The sequence below is a fragment of the Malus sylvestris genome, chromosome 12 (genome assembly GCF_916048215.2).
Source record: "Malus sylvestris chromosome 12, drMalSylv7.2, whole genome shotgun sequence".
Lineage (NCBI taxonomy): Eukaryota > Viridiplantae > Streptophyta > Magnoliopsida > Rosales > Rosaceae > Malus > Malus sylvestris.
This window is the reverse complement of record NC_062271.1, coordinates 22,307,007-22,324,111: the sequence shown is the minus strand read 5'-3', so window position 1 is coordinate 22,324,111 and position 17,105 is coordinate 22,307,007. Positions and strand designations below refer to the sequence as shown.

At 40.6% G+C, this 17,105-nt stretch overlaps 1 long non-coding RNA gene across 3 annotated transcripts; it reads right to left on the bottom strand.

Moving 5' to 3' along the window:
• Window positions 1-13,661: 13,661 nt before the first annotated feature.
• LOC126593603 (uncharacterized) lies at window positions 13,662-14,768 on the bottom strand. 3 transcript variants are annotated; one of them, XR_007613006.1, is made up of 4 exons: window positions 14,549-14,768; window positions 14,367-14,464; window positions 14,185-14,283; window positions 13,662-14,009 (listed from the first exon to the last, which is right to left on the bottom strand). It is a non-coding gene; the product is annotated as an uncharacterized LOC126593603 (long non-coding RNA). The 3 variants fall into 3 exon arrangements; XR_007613007.1 differs by lacking the exon at window positions 14,185-14,283; XR_007613008.1 differs by lacking the exons at window positions 13,662-14,009; window positions 14,185-14,283 and adding an exon at window positions 14,024-14,101.
• Window positions 14,769-17,105: the final 2,337 nt, after the last annotated feature.

Genomic DNA, 17,105 nt, shown 5'->3' with positions numbered 1-17,105 from the left:
GTTCACCTTTTCCCAATCGTGGAATAAATCCATCATTTGTCACTCTCCTTACCTTGATAGTAAGGACTTTTCTTTCAACCCACGTAACCGAGTTAAAATCTTCTTTTCTTCTCTTAGTGTAGATTAGTTTAGAAAGTAGGCCAAATATGATTAAAGATTTAATCATATTAATCTAAATGGACAAGGCTAGTTGTAGTCTTCCTGACCACAAAATTTCGTTGGTGGGTATTTTCTGGGTTTCTTTTAGTGGGAGGAAATAGTTAAGAAAAATCATTGAGAGAGAAAGAAATTCAACATTTATTGAACGATTATATCTTCTCTTTTGCAGTACATTTTGCTAAGACAACCACATCACAAAAAAAATAAAAAATAAAAAAAAGTACATCTTGCAAGAACTTACATCAAGGAAACTAGAACTATCTAAGGAGAGAAAACATCCCATGCATAAACCGTAGACACTCACCCAAAATACCGGACACCACTTGGTTAACCTTGGTCTCTCAGTGAATTCTGATTTAGTTTGGTTCGAGGATCCTCCTGACATTATTCATAACGTCTTTCTACAAGACTTGTGATGTATTTGAGTTTGTTTTAATGAAATTGCTATCATCTTCCTTTAAAAGAAAATGAACAGAAATGTCCCATTTGGTTTTATTCCAGATTTAACAAAACATGCTTCTCTGGAATAATTGCTGATTTAGGAAACTTTAAAGTATAGAAGTTACCATACCATTTATATTTTTATTTGTTTATAGTACATAATTTTTGATGTTTCCAACAACAACTAATGCCATTCTATCGGGGTTTCTTTTCTCTGTGTGTGAGTGTATCGAATGGCTATATATAAGGTTTAGTGTTCGACCCATTAAAGGGATTAAAATTGAGAGCACTAGTTATAATAAGATTCTTATACGATAGAAAAAAAGGAAAACTAATGAAAAAAGTTTGAAAACTTTGAGTTTTAACCAAAAACCATGTAATAACTTTATTTAATGGTTAGGACAAAGACCAATACTAAATCAATCTAATTAAAATGGTCCAAATATTGAGTTTACGATTTTATCCCTAATGGCAAGCTTTTTCCATTAATCTCTCTTCATTATGGATCTCTCTCATATTCTCTCTTCCATTTTTTCCTGACATTCAAACCTTCCATTTTTCTTTCTAATCTCGCATAGCAACTCCATTTCTATCACTATGTAAAAACCACAGCTTCGACCCTAAACCTAATTTTGAGCTGTGTCCATCTCTGTGAAAATCGGAAACAATCTCTTACAAGCAAAACGATATGTTTTTGTCACTCTCTCTCTCCCTCCCTCCCAAAATTTCTCACACACACTCTCTCTCTTCTTTGTAAAGATGAGCAAGGGATCTGCACTTTCACCGACATCGGCAAAAAAGCCAAAGTTGAATTTCTACCCTTCCCTCCTCATTCATCTGATTATTAACCTTTCAATTTTATGAAGAAGAAAAGAAGAATTCGAGGTACTGTTTTTCAATTTTTCATAGTGTATTCGAGGTATTGTTTTTCAATTTTTTTTCTTCAGTGGAGTTCATCGTTTGTTTATCCAGAAAATAAATTTGAGATTTGTTAGCTTTTTGTTCAGTTTTTTTTTTTTTTTTTTTTTTCAGATACAATGTATTTTTTTTGTCCAGATACAGTTTTACCAACATTTTTTTTTCCAGAAACAGTGTTATTTTTTTTGTTTTCCAGAAACAGTGTTTGTATGTACACATACAAAACAAACACTACATCAGATTATTTTTCTTGAAACAGTGTTATACTTTGGTTCTTTTTTTTCTTTTTCCAGAGACAATGTTTGTCACTCTCTCTCTCCCTCCCTCCCAAAATTTCTCACACACACTCTCTCTTCTCTGTAAAGATGAGCAAGGGATCTGCACTTTCACCGACATCGGCAAAAAAGCCAAAGGTGAATTTCTGTCCTTCCCTCCTCATTCATCTGATTATTAACCTTTCAATTTTATGAAGAAGAAAAGAAGAATTCGAGGTACTATTTTTCAATTTTTCATAGTGTATTCGAGGTATTGCTTTTCAATTTTTCTTCTTTAGTGGAGTTCATCGTTTGTTTCTCCAGAAAATAAATTTGAAATTTGTTAGCTTTTTGTTCAGTTTTTTTTTTCAGATACAATGTATTTTTTTTTCCAGATACAGTTTTGCCAACAATTTTTTTTCCAGAAACAGTATTATTTTTTTGTTTTCCAGAAACAGTGTTATATTTTGGTTTTTTTTTTCCAGATACAGTGTTTGTTTGTACACATACAAAACAAACACTGTATCAGATTATTTTTCCTGAAACAGTATTATGTTTTGGTTTTTTTTTTTTTTTCCAAAGACAATGTTAATTTTTTGTTTTTCCAGAAACATTTTTATGTTTTGGTTCTTTTTTCAGAGATAATGTTAGTTTTTTCCATAAACAACGTTTTTTTTTTGTTTTTCCAGAAACAGTTTTATATTTTGGTTTTTTTTTTCAGAGACAGTGTTAGTTTTTTTTTTCCGACGGTGGTTCTAATTTTTTTCCATAAACAATTTTAGTTTTCCAGAAACAGTATTAGTTTTTACACATTGTATCCTTTTTTTTTTTTTTTTCCAGAAATAGAGTTATTTTTTTTGTTTCTAGAAACAGTGTTATGTTTTTCCAAAAACAGTTTTATGTTTCGTTTTTTTTTTCCAGAGATAGTGTTAGTTTTTTTTCCAGAAACAGTGTTAGTTTTTCTTTGATTTGTTTTGACAATGGTTCTGGTGCATTTTGCACTTCTTTTTCTCCAATTTGTTCACATGAAGGTTCTAGTACGTTTCCACATCTTTTTCGCCGGTTTGTTCTAACGGTTTTGGGTGGATTTTTATTAAACTTTGAGCCCTTTTGGTTAAATAACATTTTAGGATGGTTTTTGGTTAAATATTTGTTGGTCCAAGCCCTTTTCATTAAAGCTCACTAGGAAGAAAGGTTAGATATATTTACTAACCAATCAAAAAGGAGCAATTCCAGAAATATAATTTGACTACTGCATTAGTAGTCCAAATCATTCCTCAAAAAGTTGATATATACAAGTCTGTTTTTCTAATAAGATGAGCTTGGCTAAATGCAGTCGACTTCTATACAACTGCTGCTGCTAGCTAAATATTCTCACTTGCATCATGCCATTTTTTAAATCGAAATCATGCAGCCATATACGTATTTTCAGATGCTATCTCTCCCCTAGAGATGCCATATAAGCTACCACTCTGACCACTGAACTAGTGTTTGGTGGTATTGCTACTATATATTCTGAAGTGCCGAATTTTTATATGTACATTCACGTCGGCCATATGGGCTGAATTTTTAATTATTACTTATTCATGATTTACTTGCATTTTTACTAAGAATTACTTTTAAAAATATTTTTCATAAAAAACACTTTCAATCATTTTAAAAGTATTTCCAAAATATTCTATAATTAAACTTCTATAGCAGAGTAGGCTTGAAGCAAACTAACTATTATTTTAGTCAACTGGGAAAAGAAATGAATAAAAAGGGCTAAACATCAAGCTTGCTAACAAATGTGTAATGTTTTAAGTAGTCAAATTATTATGACGGCTAAGATTTAATAAAATGCAAGTAAATGCAGAAATCCTATAAAGCTACACGTGTCGGTCATACCTTGAAGAATTTCAAAAGTGAAACAGCTGAAAAGTGAGTATCCTCCACTCTATAAAGAGAACCAAAGTAAAAGCTTTACCGACGACCCACTTCTCCATATATATGCATGCCAGACTTCCATCTTCTTAGGAATCACACAGCCTTTACTAAATACTTTTGCTTCCTTCTTTGGAAGTGATAGTACAACAAGTTCAATTTCTTAGTGAAGATGGAAGAAAGCAAGGGAGCAAAGTCAAGCAAAGTTATTGAAGATGAGGAGAATTGGGTTTATGATTCTTCTCTGGATCATAAAGGAAACGTACCTCTCCGAGCTTCAACAGGTGTTTGGAAAGCCTCTCTCTTTATTATTGGTAAGAAATAATTAATATTTATGCCTAACTACTAGATATATCTGTATTACGTAAGCTGCTCTTGATTGTCAAAAAAAGTCTATAATTTCATGCTACTTTTCTTGAGCAATTATATTTCATGCTACTTATGGCATATGCTCTGCAAGATGTTTTTTTTTTTTTTTTGGCTTGATTATTTTTGTCTAGTTTTAGCTGTTGAAGATCATGATAAACAGTTCACGTACAATAGTAACTGAAATACATATATCTTCACCGTAAGAATATATAACTTTGTGGACGAAATTATTGTCCACAAAACGAAGAGTATTCTTTTATGATGCTCTAGCAGTCTTGTATTGTATTACTTTCTTCAAGTAGAGCCACGGAAGGTGGATTGGATATATATAATATTTATGTATGTAGGCCATGAATATATACTTGCAAGTTCTGTCATATGATGAGCTAAGAGTGCATGTGGGAGCTGGGGCCTCAGCGGCACTTACTCTGTGTCTGTTTGTGTATAGGGTTTAGGGCTCATGGCCACCCTAATCGATTAACACAAGTAGTTAAACAAAGTGCTGAAAGGGGTCACGAAGCTATGAATTAGTGCTATTGTGCTACCAAATATTTTGGAAAATTCAGTTAATTTCAGCTACAAATACTATCTAAATTCACTCATCTATAAGCACTCACTTGTATTTAATTCATAATCTAATGACATAGCATATCAAATTAGAAGAAACTTTATATACACAGGGGTCTATAGTTTTTGCTCAAAATCATATGGTATATCTTAATAATTGTAAAATCATATACTGGCTGCCTAACTGCCATTTTAGGTTAACAGGAGAAAGCAATATATTAGATGGCAAGAGTATATAGGCACTTTGTAATAATACAATGGTATATATGTAGAGCAGGTTGTACATATGATATTCTATAATTGGTACGAGATACCATGGTAGCGGAAAAACTCATACCCCTCAATAATAGGAGACATATATATATGTATGTATTTATATATATGTATCATGTAAAGAAACTGAAGAAGTTAAGCATGTACATATATAGGTCAACAGAAATAGCTTTTGCCGTTATGTTTTTTTATATATGCATAGTAGCCTTGGTATAGCGCTTTAACACAATGCAATATGATGGGGATAATCCTGTACTACTACATATAAAAAGGCACAAAATTATATGTTTCATTTTTCTTTCTTTGGTTCAAATTCTCCAGCAGAATTTTATTCTAATAATTAACAATTAGTGACTTCTGCAATTTGAACAGTGATCAAACAATTAATGTCAAAACTATAAAAATATAAATATTAATAATAATATAATGAGGTGTATAAAGTTAAGGGACTTTGATCAAACTTTGAATACCATTAAGATTTTAGTCAAAGAATGTTAGGAACTAGAGATCGCAGCCAAAGTATCCCTTTAATTAATTACCTCACCAGAGTAATGCGTGACGACCTCAAGACCGCAGCAAAAAGTGTCAATCATTGGTCTGGTGTCACAGGGCACTTCAAAATAGTGTTTTTTTTCATCCATCATTTACCTCATGGTAGTTAATCTCATTTACCTTTGAACAAACTAATTGGTTATTATTATTAAAGCATCTCCTATATCAGAAACCTGACAAAGTTAAAACACAATTATTTTAAATGATTTTACAATTAATTGCATTGAGGTATTTTATATAAAACGTCACACCTATTGTAGACATTCCCTAAAAATTTAACAATTATTAGTTTATTCAGGAAATGACTCGTCTGTTTTTATTTTAGGGTTTGATTCTTCTATGCATGTCCTGGTTCGTACCAAGCTTAAGGCCTTGCAATACGAGAACATGCCACGAACCCAGAAAAATCCATGAAGTGGTGTTCTTGCAATCTACTTAGTTTCTATAGGGACTGGGGGTCATAAGCCTGCCCTGGAGAGCTTTGGAGCTGACCAATTCGATGACGATCACCGTGAAGAAAGAAAGCAGAAAATGTCCTTTTTCAATTGGTGGAGTTTTGGGCTTTGTTGTGGGCTTTTACTTGGGGTGACTGTGGTTGTGTATGTGCAAGACCGTGGGAGTTGGGGTGTTGCTGATGTTGTTGTCACTGCAGTCATGGCTGTATCACTTGTGTTTGTACCATACTTGACCAATCCCGAAACTACCGAGCACCGGCCAACGCTATACTGTCAAGGACCCAGAAGAGTTCCCCTCCGACCAGGAGGCCAATCACTACTCGACACGTGTCAAGATTAGAAGCCAATCAGAGCGCAGCACGTGTCGACATCAAGAACCAATCATAACATGACACATGTCAATGTGACAAAGCTACAAGTTTTTCTATAAATAGGGGTCATTCCCCCACAATATGGCCTAATGCCATTTGTGTTAAATCATTCACAAGAACTCACTAAATTGAGAGCTTGATCCTTTGTACTTGTGTAAACCCTTCACTACTAATAAGAACTCCTCTACTCCGTGGACGTAGCCAATCTGGGTGAACCACGTACATCCTGTGTTTGCTTCTCTGTCTCTATTCATTTACGTACTTATCCTCACTAGTGACCGAAGCAACCAAGCGAAGGTCACAAAACCTGACACTTTCTGTTGTACCAAAGTCTTCGCTGATTTTGTGCATCAACATTTGGCGCCGTCTGTGGGAACGACACTTATTCCTACTCTCTTCAGCTGTGTCAAGCTGGTTTCTATCATTCGTACACTTTCTTTTGACCAGGCATCCCTCTCCAACATGGGAAGCGAAGGAAGCCACAGCACACAGAATGACACCCCCCTTGCACATAGTGCGAAGCAACGAAAGAAGGAAGGAAAACGAGTTCTTCTTCAAGCTAAAGTCGATGAGTTGGAAGCTCAGAACAACAAGATAGCAATGAGGAATGAGGTCCTCCAGGAGCAATATGAGAAGCTCTTCGAGACACTCCACGAAGCTAGGCAAGCTCAGACACGCGAGCTTGTTGCCCCCGTGGAAGTCAACCATCAACTGGGTGCCCTCCAACATGGAGGGTCACATACATTCGACATAGATATCCCTGATAGGGAACAGATTACCCCTCGACTTGATAATCAACATGAGGCTTCTCTTAACCCAGTTGCTTCGACCCGAACCATGAGAAGTGGAGGGAGACACCTCTTTGCTGAAGGGGCAGAAGGATCGAAAGCCGTCTTTCGCGATTGTCGGGATTTCCTGAAGCAACGTCGAGAGAATTCCATCCATATAAGCTCAAAGATCAATGACCCAAGGATTTCTGAGAGACTCGGTCCCCTGCCACGGCCCGAGCCGGCCACCAATTTGGGGAAGGGGCAACAAGTCCTAGAGAGACATGAGGGTACAGGGGACTCAGAGGTGTTCCGACAGACATACCCTGGAAGCCAGTACAGCGAGTCCAGGGAAAAATCACATGCCCTTGATCAAACCTTCCTAATTCCAAGAGGAGATGGAGATTTACGAAAGAAAGCTCCAGTGGCACATAACTCCGCTCAGGACCCCCTTGTCCTACAACTTCTTGAAGAAGTAAACAAGTTGAAGGCTGAACGTCAGGCTGAAATACCTGACTGGAACCAACCCAGGCCTGGCCCTCTTACAAGGAGGATCCTCAACACCCCCCTTCAAGCAAAGACAAAGCAAAAGCTTGGCTTGCAACTTTATACTGGAAAAGAGGACCCGATTGAGCACCTTAACCTCTTTGAGTCCACCATGGCATACCGGATGCACACCGACGAAGAGCGATGTCTTCTCTTCCCCTCCACCCTCTCTGGCGGAGCTCTAAATTGGTATTGTCGTCTTACACCTGAGACGGTAGACTCATTTGAGGAATTGAGGAAACTATTTGTTTCCCAACACATTTTCCAAACCGATCGCTTGCACTCTGCAGATGACCTGTACACTATCCGCCAGAAGCCAGACGAGTCATTACGTATGTATGCTGGCCGCTTCAGCCATGAATACTCCCGGTGTGCCGAGGCAGACGACAAGACTGCCCTCAAAGCCTTCACGGCAGGCCTACGTGATTGTTTCTTTAAATACATGATCAATGCCAATACTTGGAAGACTTACTCTGAGGTGATGGCGCAGGCTTATAACCATGCCTCCGCCGAGGCAAAGACATATCAGGAGAAACCCCCTACAACCATCCTTTATCAACAAGTGGGAGGTGGAAGCCAGACTCACCTAAATGAGAAGACCTCGACTTTCCAAACAGCAGTGGCACCTCCCCATGCCTTGCATAATGCTTCGCCGAATCAACAGACATATCAATTTCAAGGCAAGAGGAAGGATTTCCATCCTCACCACTCTCATTTCAGTAAAAAGAGTAAGGGACACTATCCCGATAACCAAGGGTATCGCCACAATAACGCTCGCCCCCAGGCAGTCAATGCAGTGGGTCAAACCCGCGTCAAGATACCCCCTACCCCAAGGTATGAGACATACACGCCCTTGAATGCCACATGCGCGGCCATTTACCCCAGCATAGCTCACCTGATACCAAAGCCAAAGCCGAGGCACCCAGATTACACGCCCCCGAATAACGCGGGCATGTTTTGTTGCTACCATGAGCATAACGGCCATGATAGCGAAAAATGTATCATCCTCCGTGATCGTATTGAAGCTTTGGCACGAGAAGGAAAAATTGATCAATTCCTCCTTCACCCTCAAAGGGATAACCGTAACCAACGCCAGGTGAATGTCATATATTCCATAAGCGGCGGCACACCCATATCTGAATCTTCCAATAGGGCCATGAAAAACAGTGAACGAATTCTGAGGCCTGGTCACCAAGTGTTTCACGTGGAAAACATCAGGGGAGGGAAGTATCAAAAGCCTAACTGGGATCCGATATGTTTCTACCCTGAGGAAGAAAGAGGCATCATCTACCCTCATAACGACCCATTGATCGTGGAGGCTCACATAGCCAACTTTGATGTTCGACGAATCCTCGTAGACACAGGGGCTTCGGTCAATATCATGTTTGCCGAAGCTTTCAGGGCACTCAGTGTAGCTGAACACTTGCTCGATCGCTCGATTTCTCCTCTGATAAGCTTCTCCAGTGATATCGTGCAACCCTTAGGGAGCATACATTTACCCTTTACTATTGGTACAGGCCCTTACACGGCTACCATTACCACTAACTTCCTAGTGGTTGACTGCCCAACGGCATACAATGTCATCTTTGGGCGCACAGGCATCAATGATCTCAAGGCTATGGTATCCACGCATATGCTGTTGATGAAATTTCCAACCCCCCATGGCAACGGCTACATCAGAGGAGATCAGCTTAGTGCACGATCATGTTACAACACTTCAGTTAAGCAACAACACTTGCCCGGACCCAAGGAAACCCTGTCTGTACATGACCAAGTCATAAAGACCAGCCTAGATGAAGCGAACTTGGATCTTCCTGATAGCAACAATCAACCCGATGATCCTCGAGATGACTCTTTCACCCAGCAAGCCCAACCTGCTGAAGAGTTGGAGAATGTACCTATCTCAAGAGATTATCCAGATCGCATGGTGAAGATTGGCACCACATTGTCACCACACCCTTCGGTTAGCATTGATATCTTTTTTGAAAGAGAACACTGAAGTCTTCGCCTGGTCATACGAGGACATGCCAGGCATCTCTCCCGATGTCATCTGTCATCGTTTGAGTATTGACCCCAAGATCAAGCCGGTGAGACAGAAGCGAAGATCTTATGATGCTGAACGATACGAGGCAATGAAAGCAGAAGTTGAAAAACTCAAAGGCATAGGCTTTGTCCGCGAAGTCAATTACCCGACATGGGTAGCAAATGTGGTCCTTGTTAAGAAAAATCCGACCAAAGAAAGTCTTTTGCTTCAAAAGGTATTGTGGAGAATGTGTGTTGACTACACCGACCTAAACAAAGGGTGTCCGAAAGATAGCTTCCCTCTTCCTCTTATTGACAGACTTATAGACTCTACGGCCGGGTGTGAACTCCTGAGCTTCATGGATGCTTACTCAGGATACAACCAAATCCTCATGAACCCTTCGGATCAAGAACACACAGCCTTCACTACCGACAGAGGACTATACTGCTATAAAGTCATGCCTTTCGGCCTAAAGAATGCAGGAGCGACTTATCAGAGACTAGTCAACTCAATGTTCGCCGAGCAGATTGGGAAGAGCATGGAAGTTTACGTTGATGATATGTTAGTCAAGAGCAAACATGCTGACCAACACATCACCAACCTATCTGAAACTTTCACTATTTTGAAGAGGTATCGAATGAGGTTAAACCCCAACAAATGTGCCTTCGGCGTAGGCTCTGGCAAATTCTTAGGTTTCATGATTAGCCAACGAGGCATTGAAGCTAATCCCGAGAAGATCAAAGCAATCCTCGACATGAAGGAACCGGTAACTTCAAAGGACATCCAGAGCCTTACTGGCAAGGTGGCAGCCTTAACCAGGTTCATTTCTAAGGCCACAGACAAATGTGCTCCCTTTTTTAAAGCACTTAAGGGAAGTAGGAAGTACATTACATGGACTGATGAATGTGCCGAGGCATTCAAAAACCTCAAGGAGTACATGAGTAAAGCCCCTCTACTCTCCAAGCCCGAGGTATGAGACATTCTCATTATCTACCTATCGGTATCAGCTTCAGCCGTAAGTTCCGTTCTCATTCGAAAGGATGGGAATATTGAGCGACCTGTCTACTACGCTAGCAAAGCCTTACAAGATGCGGAGACACGGTACTCTAACATTGAGAAATTGGCTCTGGCATTGGTCATGTCTGCTCGAAAACTCCGCCCTTACTTCCAAGCGCACTCCATCATCGTGCTTACCAATTATCCTCTTCGACAGATACTCCAAAGTCCTGACACTTCAGGGCGAATGATCAAATGGGCAATAGCGTTGGGTGAGTTTGACATCTCCTACCAACCAAAGCCAGCTGAGAAGGGCCAAGCAGTGGTAGACTTCATTGCCGACTTCACATATCCGGTTGACATTGCTTCTACACCTGAAGCAGTGGCTTCATTACCCCCGGAAGCTCAGAAGATAGAACCAACAACCCCAGCATGGAGTTTGTATGTTGATGGCTCATCCAACCAACAGGGCTGTGGAGCGGGACTAGTCTTGACTACACCCGACAAAGTAGCAATGGAGTATGCTCTTCGTTTCAAATTCAAGGCATCAAATAATGAGGCCGAGTATGAAGCCCTTCTAGCAGGATTACGTTTGGCCAAACACCTCGGGGTTAAACAAATTGATATTTTCAGTGACTCCTAATTGGTGGTCAACCAGGTTACCAACAACTTTGATGCTAAGGACAGCTCCATGGCAGCATATCTTGCGCAAACACAACTTTTGCTCAAGCACTTCCACTACCAGATCACCCAAGTTCCTCGAGCGGCAAACAGTCATGCAGACGCCCTGGCTCGCCTCGCCTCGGCTGTGGAAGACAAGATTGGAAGAAAAATTCATGTCGAACTGTTGGCAACACCAAGCACCATGGCCGCAGAAGTATGCAACTTACAACAGGGGGATAGTTGGATCACCCCGATCTATAATTTCCTTGCTCATGGCACCCTCCCAAATGATAAAGTCCAGGCTAAGCAAATTCGATACAAGTCTACCCGCTACCTGATCATCAATGATCAACTCTATAAGCGAGGTTTTAGCCTGCCATACTTAAGGTGTCTTACGCCTGCCGAGGCGGAAATCGTCCTTCGGGAAATACATGAGGGAGTCTGTGGAGATCATGCTGGATCTCGGTCCCTAGCACACAAGACTTTTCGCCAAGGATATTACTGGCCAACACTCCACCAGGATGCCATCAAAGTATCCCGCTCATGTGACAAATGTCAACGATATGCGGCTATTCCTCATTCCCCTCCAGAGCCTCTTACTCCTATGATCAGCCCTTGGCCCTTCGCCCAGTGGGGACTTGATTTGATCGGCCCAATGCCGGCAGGGAAGGGCAAAGTCTGTTACGCAGTCGTTGCAGTGGACTACTTCACAAAGTGGGCCGAAGTAGAACCCTTGGCAACCATTACTGAGGCAAAGATAGAAGACTTCGTGTGGAAGAACATCCTTTGTAGATTCGGCATTCCCAATGCGATAGTCACTGACAATGGGCGACAGTTCGACAACAAGAAGTTCAGGTTGTTCTGCTCTAAGTTCAACATCAACTTATGCTTTGCCTCTCCAGCTCATCCCCAGTCTAATGGACAAGTTGAGGCCATCAACAAAATAATCAAGCGCACTTTGAAAACCAGCTTGGACAAAGCTAAAGGCTGTTGGCCAAAATTTGTACCCCAAGTTCTTTGGTCATATCGCACTTCATATCGGACTTCAACAGGAGAAACTCCATTCTCACTTGCCTTTGGCACAGAAGCGGTTGTCCCTGTTGAGCTCGAGCAAGCAACATTCCGAGTCCAGAACTACATTCAAAGTGAAAATGACAAACAACTCACCCTCAACTTGGATTTAGTCGAGGAACACAGAAACCAAGCTCACTTGAGGAATGTCGCCTACAAGCAGCGCATCTCCAACTATTATGACTCTAGGGTCAAGCCTCGCTCTTTCAAAATAGGAGACTGGGTCTTAAAGAAAAGATTACTCTGCGACAGAGTCCCGAGTGAAGGCACACTTAGTCCAAACTGGGATGGACCGTATGAAGTCATTGGCATCAGTCGCCCTGGCTCTTACACACTTAGAAGCTCCGATGGCAAGACCCTTGGCCATCCATGGAACGCTGATCACTTGAAGTACTACTACAAATAGACTCACGATGTACAAGTGTTGAGCTATAGCCGTTCGGCATCCTATGTAATGAAGGCCATTTGGCAATGAATTCACTAAAGAGGTAATTTAGCCAACTTGGCCCTCACTCTTTTACATTCCTAGCAATGGAACACTCAAGTGTTGAAACCTCAAAGCAGATATATCCAACACGAAACAAAATCTAAGTATGTGTCGACAAGACTATACAAAGAAAGGAACAACCAAACAATGGCTTATATCCAAACAATAGATCTATTCATACACAGCCAAAAAACTTCACTTAAAACAGCTTCACCCAAAAAAAAAAAAAAGCTTCATCCAAAAAGTTCCACCCAGAAAGTTTCATCTACAAAGCTTCACCTACGTAGCTTCACCCAGAAAGCTTCACCATCAAAGCTTCACCTAGAAAGCTTCATCTACAAAGCTTCACCCAGAAAGCTTCATCTACAAAGCTTCACCATCAAAGCTTCACCCAGAAAGCTTCATCTACAAAGCTTCACCATCAAAGCTTCACCCAGAAAGCTTCATCTACAAAGCTTCACCATCAAAGCTTCACCTCAAAAGCTTCATCTACAAAGCTTCATCTACAAAGCTTCACCATCAAAGCTTCACCTAGAAAGCCTCATCTACAAAGCTTCATCTACAAAGCTTCACCATCAAAGCTTCACCTAGAAAGCTTCATCTACAAAGCTTCACCTACAAAGCTTCAACACCAAAGCTTCACCTACAAAGCTTCAACACAAAACCTTGCTCCAAATAAACAAATTTTGTTCACAAAACCCAAGATGCCCTTGAACTTGTACAAAAACACTTGGGTAAACATAAACATTTTTTGTTTTACACCCATAAGGGCCCAAAATTTTCCTTCTTATTTATTCACTTATATATGTTCCCAAACATATTATAATAGATCCAACAACAAGCCAAAGTCCCAAGTTTCATAATGGACAAAAGTACAAGAAATTCATCAATAATGAAGGTGCTACAAAAATTGGAATCTGCCCCAAAATAGAAATCCAACCCAAGAGACTTTTTCTCTCTCTCCCTCTTCCGCCTCCTTTCATCTGTCAAATTTCTGCAACCTCTTCTCTTCTCCAATGGAGCTGAATTTTGGACACCCTATAGTTCTTGAGCATATGAACAACTTTCAAGAAGGAACCATTTCTGTTTGAGCGACGGAAATTAAAGTGTTGAAGCTCCAAACATGACAGTCGGATTCTTGCAGATTTCGAAGCTGCTGTGATGTTTCGAAGATCTGGAAGTATTTAACCATTAGTTCATTCTGAATTTTTGATATGTTATGAAAGAGACGATGAGGAACAACTTCAATGAAGAAAGCATGCTGATCTGAACAATAGAAAATGGAGTTTCGAAGCTCACAACAAATCTGACGGGTTGACAGAAAAATAATAACCAGTCATTCATCATACCTGAATTTCTTGAGTTACACAGCTCCGATGGATCTCCAATTTTGGATATGTTGTAGTTCACGAGCTGAGGAACAACTTCAATGAAGAAAGCATACCGATCTGAACAAGAGAGAATAGAGTTTCAAAGCTCACAACAAATCTGACGGGTTGACAGACAAATGATAAACAGTCACTCATCATACTTGGATTTCTGGAGTTATACTGCTCCGAGGGACCTCAAATTTGGATATGTTGTAGTTCACAAGTTAAGGAACAACTTCGATGAAGAAAGTATGTTGATCTGAGCAAGAGAAAATGGAGTTTTTGAAGCTCACAACAAGTCTGACGCGTTGATATACAAATGACGAACAATCACTCATCATACCTGAATTTCTGGAGTTGTACTGCTCCGATGGATCTCCAATTCGGATATGTTGTAGTTCACGAGCTAAGGAACAACTTTCATGAAGATGGTTTTGCGATCTGAGCCACAGAAAATGGTGTTATATTGAAGAAAAGCTAAAGGAAGACTAAAGGAAAGCAAAAATGGTAAAGCAAAGCAAAAGAAAAGCTAAAGGAAGACAAAATCATGGCACATGATAATGAGTCATACCCTACCCCTCATTGGATTCGAATACACCCATCCTCCAAAATCATGACAAAGGCCACATTATAGATATCTGTACAAACATTACAAAAAAAAAAAAAAAAAAAAAAAAAAAGGGCCTAGGCCTCCACTTCTTTGGGCCTAACACATCTTCATAACAAAAAACAGTATATGAAGAAAGAGCCCTGGGTTACCACTTCGAAAAGAAACAAGTGAAGTTTTCCTACTCATGACATTGACTACTAGCTAGACACCTCATTCGGCAACTCTCTTCGCCTGAAGACTTGGGGGACTCCCACCATATGCTACTGCACCTTGATACTCGGCAGTCTCACAACCACTCAGTGACTTGGATTTTTCAAGTCTCCAACCGAGAAGTTTTCCTCACTCGGGAAATTAAGGGAACACTACCTCAAACTACATGCTTCACTCACAAAGCTTCAACAATACAGGTTTCAACAAAAGCAAAAATTCAAAGAACTTTATGAAGAAGGCTTTGGTGTATTTAACACAATATGTTGAAATGAAGCAAAGCTTATTTATTAATATTTTCGATAAGCCACAAATATGTACATATGCATGAGTCAAAATAAACAAACAAAAGGGAGCCTTCACAAAGGTTGCTTAGGGGAAGTCTCAGCAGTCGGTAGAGCCCCAGAAAGAGAAAGCACCGGAGGGTGGTTATCCGGAGCCTCAGTACTTGACAAAACCCCAGAAGGAGGAGGCATTGGAGGTTCATCATTTGAAGCTTCATTACCAGGTACAGCCCCAGAGGACGAAGGCAATAAATGCCTTTGGAACAAACCCACAAACCGCTGATGATCAAGTAAAACCTTACCATCAGATTCCTTCATCTGGTCAAGCTTCCTCTTCATGTTTGTAGCATAGTCATGGGCGAGCCGGTGCAACTGCTTATTCTCATGCTTGAGCCCTCTAATCTCCTGTTTGAGACTCATCACTTCAGCAGCCAATGATTCAACTTGGCGGGTTCTAGCAAATAGGCGTTGGGCCATATTAGACACAGAACCTGCACACTGAACACTAAGAGCCAGAGAGTCCTTAACAGCCAACTCATCAGACCGTTTGGAAAGTAGTCTGTTATCTTTGGGAGTGAGAAGGTTCCTGGCCACCACTGCAGCGGTCATATCATTCTTCATCACAGAATCCCCAACGGTAAGAGGACCAGTAGGGGATATGAAGGATGGGCGCCATATGTTGTCTGGAGAAGGCGTGGCTGTCTCTTCTCCAAGGTTCAAGTCAAAACGACGGTCGGAGGGTCCAGACATTTTCAAATGTGTTGAAGAGGGAAGAGGTCAGACAAATCAAGATCTTAGAAGTGCAAGAAATGAGCTTCTACTGGTAGAGATTCAAGTGTGCTGTGGAACTTAATGCCAGCCTCTATAAAAATCTGCACTCGGTGGAGCTTCAGAAATCGAAGAGGCGTTTGCTTTCTCAAAAGCTGGGCTGCTCAGAGACCACGAGGGCCGATCTCAGAAATCGAAGAAGCACCTGCTTTTTCAGCCTCGTCAGCACCTGTCACATGCACACTCAGCTTTGCGGAAATTACGGGCAATCTGTCGAAGATTTCTGGTGAAGTAGAAAGCACGTGAATCTTACTGTTCAATCACCGCTCTCCATATGCACCATCAACTCCTCGGGTACCACATATAACTTTGTCAAAGATCTCTGACAAAGTTTAGGCACGAGAATTTTGAAGTTCCAGCTACCCTACTATTACCCATAAGGGTAAAGGAACAGCACCACTGCTTGACAACTGGAAAGTCCCTATGTGTGTCGACCTCTGTGTTTTGCGGCAAGACAGGTTGGCAAGAACGTCCAACCTTTACTCACATTCGAGAAAAGACTCCCAACATAATTACTTTCTCAAAAACCGGAGTAGCACCGCTTTCCGAATCTCGAGAGTCAGATCCTCGACGGGATTGCTTGTTCGAAAACCGAAGAGGCACAACTCTCAGAACTTCGAGAGCCAGATTTCCTTAGATAAAGCTTGTCTGTGATCTTCACTCGTAACATCAGCTTTCCAGATACCACATACCACTTTTTCAAAGTGCTCTGACAAAATTAAAACACGTGAAGCTGGCAGCTCCCACTACATTGCTGTGACCAAGAAGGGTAAAGGAATAGCATTACTACTTGTTATTGGGAAATCCCTATATACATTGACCTCCCTCCTCAACGGACAGGCAAACCTGCAAAAATGCTCAACCCTTTCTCGCATTCGAAAAGGCACCCTCAACATAACCTCTCGAAATACTCAGCTTTATTTCCCCCCGATAATACCTCAGCAAATAAGCCACACCAAGAACAAGAGTAT